Consider the following 6,000-nt stretch of genomic DNA (forward strand, 5'->3'; position numbering starts at 1 on the left):
GGTATACTTTTGCAAAAATACTTCAAAAGTTCTGAACACTGGGACACTTTTAAAACTCCAAGGACAATGGCAGCTTTGCTTCACTGTCTTTGGCAGTAATTCATTTCCTCAAGGATTAAAGATTCTGCCCCTAGCTATGCAAGCTAGTCAGAGGAAACATGAAATATTGCACCATTAGAACAAGAACACTATTATTGCTTAATTTAAAACACAGCCTTCTTAGTTTGTCCAAATTAAGACCTAAAAAGTTAGAAAGTAGAAATACTGTGGCAATTGTGTCACTTCTACATTTAACCCATTTTCAAACTCAGGATTTAATTTTTCCTTAAGTACAAATGATAGGAAATCAAAAATAAAGGACTTAATGGTAGAAAGCAACAGATTCCAAACTCATCCTAAGCCCCACACTCTGGATAAACCTCTTTTCATTCTGGATTTACTTCTCCATAATTCTGGATTATTATATATGTATTGATTTATCAGCTTTAGGCAGTTACTGTTGGCCCCATAATATGAAAAGGAAAGAACAAACTGCTTGCCACTTCCCATCCTATGTTTAATAACTAGATTTAGTTCCTCTATTTGCTACTCTGAGTTTTGAAGATTTAAACCTCTATTTTCCCTTCAACTTTTGACAAAAATCTTGATTCCCTAGTTATTGAGACAAAGCTATCAGCACTTGGATTCTTCCTTCCAAACTTTCCTGTTAGTTCTCCATGTCTTGCCATCTACCAGCTATATACCTTTACACTTACAGGACCTATTACCACTCACATTTTGTCTTTTAGCCACAATTCAGTCATCTATTCTTTTACATAGCCAAATTATTATTATTCAGTGCTGAATCAAACTGTATTTAGATTTTCCTTTTTCTGTCTGGGAGCAGTATCAGAAGCCCTTGGCCTCAAAGGAAACTGTTCTTAGCATTAAGGTCAAACAGACTTGCTATTCTTACGTTCTATCAATTGCTTCATGTACTTCACATTTGGACCATGACTCTTGCCTTCCTTGGCTTTTCTCATTGCCTTTCTTTTTTCTTATATCGTTCACCTTTATCCAAGCCTCAATCTTCTCTGAGCTCCCAAGCCATACCCGCATTAAATCAGGATCTCATCTTGGCTCACACACTCCCTTCTCAGAGCCTCTGGACCCTTCTGCTGCAACGTAGACCTGATTCTCTGCTGGGTCTGCTACACAGGATCATGCTGGAACAGTCCTTCATGGCTATCCTGGGGTGACTGGAGTTTATCTGGGACCTGATGTTCCCCTTTGTTTGAATTACTTTCTTAAATATTGTCCTAACAGCATATGACAAGGTAAACTGAGTGACTGCATACACAAAAATGTCTTTATGCTGCTCTCACTCTTGAATGATAGTTTGGGTGTAGAACTCTAGGTTGAAAAACATTTTCTTCAGAAACTTGATAGCACTGCTGTAATTAATTCTAGTATCCAGTTTTGCCAGTGGAAATTCTGGTGTTAGTCTGATTCTCAAAAGGATAACTTTTTTTTTTTTTTTTTTTTTGAGACAGAGTCTCCCTCTGTCACCCAGGCTGGAGTGCAGTGGCATGATCTCGGCTCGCTGCAACCTCCACCTCCCGGGTTCAAGTGCTTCTCATGCCTCAGCCACCCCAACAGCTGGGGCTACAGGCATGCGCCATCACGCCCGGGTGATTTTTGTACTTTTATTAGAGATGGGGTTTTGCCATGTTGACCAGGCTGGTCTTGAATTCCTGGCCTCAAGGGATCTGCCTACCTCAGCCTCCCAAAGTGCGTGAACCACCGTGCTCCAGAGGGTGACTTTTACGTTCTCTACTTCACCCAAGGCATTCTGAACAGCATGATGGTGAGCCTATGTGTGACCTCTTTCACTCCGCAGACCTAGGACATGAATTTCCTAGAAACTTTTTATTGTGTGTGGATTGTTTCATTCCTTATGTTTTCTGTCCTCTTTCTGGAACCTCTGTTAACTAGTCAGGTGGTGAACTTCCTGGGTTAATCTACCCTCTCATTTTCCCTCCTTCTCTGTGGTTCTGAGATTTTTCAACTGTATTTTCTGGTATTCATACTGAAATTTTTAATTTCAGCAGTCACATTTGCAGTCTTCAAGAGCTCTTTGTTCTCATTGTGCCTTTTACATAACAGATCCTAATCTTATTCTGTGGGTTTAACATGTTCCGAAAATTCTAAGCATTTTGCCTAGAAGTTTTCCTACAGTTCTTTGTGTTCCTGGATTATCTGTTTCTTGTAGTTTTTCTGTTGGTTTACTTCGACCACTGCCTTTTATGCTGCTAGCTCTCATCACATGCCTGATAATCCCTGTTCTCTTTTGTTCTGATGTTGTATAAAAAGGTCCATTTGTGGCTCAATCTCACCCTGAGCAGGAATTCTGAAAGGGAGTCCTGGGTGGGGCTGCTGACTCGCTATAGGCTGTGTGGGTAGCCAGCTAGCTGTCAGACTGCACACCACTCTTCAAATGCCAGAATGAGGACAGCTGAATTCTTGGAGTCCCAGCATTCACACTAGAAGCCCTAGTTTTGGGGGTTATTTTTAGTGTCATGACTTGGCCTTATCTACTTCTATAAAGAATTCATTCTTGGCCGAGTACGGTGGCTCACGCCTGTAATCCCAGCTATTCGGGAGGCTGAGACATGAAAATTGCTTGCACCCTGGAGATGGAGGTTTCAGGAGCCGAGATTGCACTACTGCACTCCAGCCTGAGTGACAGACTGCCTTTAAAAAAAAAAAAAAAAAAAAGAATTCATTCTTTATTTTTGTGCACTGTAAGCACTTTAAGCTTTGTAAAACATGTACATGTCAACATTCTCCTATCTCCCCACCCCCAAAAAGTGCTAAAAAGTGCTATGGGTTTGGTATTTTCCCACAGCCAGGGTGTTAAGTGCCAGCAGCCCCTACTCCAGACAGAGGTAAGGAACCACCTGGTCTCCGTGGTCCCCTGTATGGTCCTTTACCTCCAGACCCACTCCTCTCTCCTAGTCCCTGCTTTGCTTGATCACTCTTGGTTGGGGGTAGGGGAGGGGCACATGATGAACTCTAGACTCAGCTCCTTCCCCTGCTAAGGTCATAAGCCCAGATCCCATCTGCTTTCTGCTTCTTCATATTCTCTGAACTATTAGGGAGCCTTGAGGAGCCAGGAAGCAAACCCATATACCTAGTTTGTCATCTGGAACCACAAGTCAAAACACAATCATTTCTTGCAGGCATCAGATTTTCAACCCAGCCTAGTTTCCCCCAGTATGAACAGGAATGCCTTTCCCCAGCTGTTACCACAACATCTCTCTTATCATGGCTACCACTCCTCAAATACTGTGTATGCCTAAATAAGTGAATATATCGGGTAAAAACATTCCAAACTTTTTTTTTTGGCTAACACGTATATTTAAGCTTTATGAATGCAGATGAAAGTCAACTGACATTTGATCATTTAAATTTATGCAAACATTTAAAGTCACACATACTTAACATTCATTTAAAAATAATTTTATTTGTATTTCATCAAGCAATTTTAATCAAACTCTGTTTCTTTGACATTACTTCATCAGAGAGCAATGCCTAACCGAGTTTCCAGAACATTTCCAGGATGTTTTAAAGTTTGTAACATCCAGTACTTGCAATTACGATGTTAAATCCTGAGGAATGAGTACTGAATGAGCTAAATTTCTTTGCCTCTTTTTTTGGGAGACAGAATCTTGTTCTGTCACTCAGGCTGAAGTGCAGTGGTATGATCTCGGCTTACTGCAACCTCCACCTCCCAGGTTCAATTGATTCTCCTGCCTCAGCCTCCTGAGTAACTGGGATTACAGGTACGTGCCACCATGCCTGGCTAATTTTTGTATTTTTAGTAGAAATGGGGTTTCACCATGTTGGCCAGGCTGGTCTCGAACTCGTGACCTCAAGTGATCTGCCCACCTCAACCTCCCAAAGTGCTGGGATTATAGGTGTGAGCCACCACAGCAGCCTGCCTCCTTCTTTAAATTATTTATTTTTTATCTGAAACCAAAGTTAACCTCTATCAGCATCCACAATTAAAATGGACTGAGGTCCTTTTAGATTAAGCTGAGGTGTTTAGAACAGATGACCATGTCATTCCAAAATAAAGTAGTCAGAAGGGCAGCTCTCATAAGAGAACAATTTTGTAATGTTCCAATACAAGGGGAATAATTTTGGGGTAAAAAATCTTGCTTTGTATTTAGATTATAAAGAAGACACCTATTCTAGACCCCTACACCTCAGAGAGCTGTCTATGCCACGGGTATGTATGCTAGCAAGGGCACCTGGGACAATCCCCGTCTTCCTGGGGGTGTTGAGGCCCTCCCACACACAGGCTATGTTGTACTGAGCCATTTTGGGTCATCAGACCATCCTATGGAATGGTTAACGCTTCTAGCCTTAGCTAGGCTGGCCATATGTCCAGGTTTCCCCAGGAGAGTCCTGGGTCATACCTGTTGTCTCAAAACTGAACGTTCACTCCACTCCCTTTCATTAAAAGTGTCCTAGTTTGGAAGATGAATGATATGGTCACCCTAGCCTCAGATCGAAAGCTGGCAAAGAAACCTGACTGATGCAGCAGCTTGAATTCAATAGCGCCACACTTCAAATCTCAACAGTGTGGCTGCATCTAGTCCTGGTATGGTTTCACAGGCACAGGTGAGTTATTTTGGTCTGGGAAGCCATATGACCAGTCTTCACATGATCAGGATACCCGAGGGTAAGCTCATCTGGTCAAAACTCACTGGCCTTATAGGAGTCCTTCTCCTTTCCCGCAGCTTGACCCTGCAGGTATCCACTGACAGAAGTACTGTCCCTCCTCTGGCTACAGGGGGAAGTGCCTGCTCTCTAAGGGCCAGTGATTAACAGGGAATGTCCACAGCCTCTACCACTTCCTGGCTGCCCTCAGCAAACCTGGTAGGCTGCCTTGACTGCTCAGTGTTTACTCTCCTCTCTTTAGTTAAGGGTCCCCCTTTCCTGCCTTCCCCACTTGGTAAAAAAAAAAAAAGCGGAGGAGGTGTTAAAGCTTGTTTGTGCGTTTATCCAAAACCTGTGCCTCTGCCTCTGTAAACTCTTCTCCCTTTGAGCAAGAAATCAATCTACCAGACTAACAACTCATATCAGGCTTTCTAGTCTGTATGTATGTTGGTGTGTGTGTACTTTATGAAAAAACTATTTTCCTTATTTTGGTGACTGACTTGGAGATCTAAAAAGACATCTGAGAACTCTGTACTCACAACAAGTGAGTACTCATTACTATCCAGCAGTAATGAGCTATGCTTCAGCAAATATTGTATTCAGTTTGTCCCATTTTATCAGTCCCAAAGAATCATTTCAAAATAACCTGGAAGGAAACTATGTCAGTATATGTTTTCCTACAAGTAGTTAAGGAAGGGACTTCTTTTTCAGGGAAAAGTCACTGCTATTCACAACTGTTCAGCAGCAGCCACAGTCAGGATTGGTGTCTGGATGTGAAATTCACACTCTTGCTGGCCCTTCTGCATGGGGCAGGGCTGAGAGGCATCTAGAATGAAACTTGGTGAGGGCACACATCTTACTGTTTTCACCCAGAAGTTATCCCAAGCTTGGAGAGCAGGGTCTGGCACGTGACAGGCCCTCAATAAGTATTTACTGAGCGATATTTACCTGGAGGTGTGATTAGTAAGAGCCACTCTCCACTGCTCTGTGAGCGGCAATGCAAGCACCAGAGGTCGTCACTGCCAAGTGACTTGGTGGTAACACCCACCTATGCAATGAGACTTTGAGTTGGGTAGGCAGAATGTTTTCCATTGCTGCTGTAACAAATGGCTGCAAACTTAGTAGCTTAAAACACAGTTGTTATAATAGCCTTCATCTTATTATCTCACAATTCCTTAAGGCCAAGGGCCAACCCAGGTCTCACTGGGCTGCATTCTTTCCTGAAGGTTCTGTTTCCCTGCCCTTTCCAGCCTTTTTGTTGTTGTTGTTCGGGGGTACACATGCAGGTTATAT

Source organism: Mandrillus leucophaeus, unplaced genomic scaffold (assembly GCF_000951045.1).
Source record: "Mandrillus leucophaeus isolate KB7577 unplaced genomic scaffold, Mleu.le_1.0 Scaffold40, whole genome shotgun sequence".
Classification (NCBI taxonomy): Eukaryota; Metazoa; Chordata; class Mammalia; order Primates; family Cercopithecidae; genus Mandrillus; species Mandrillus leucophaeus.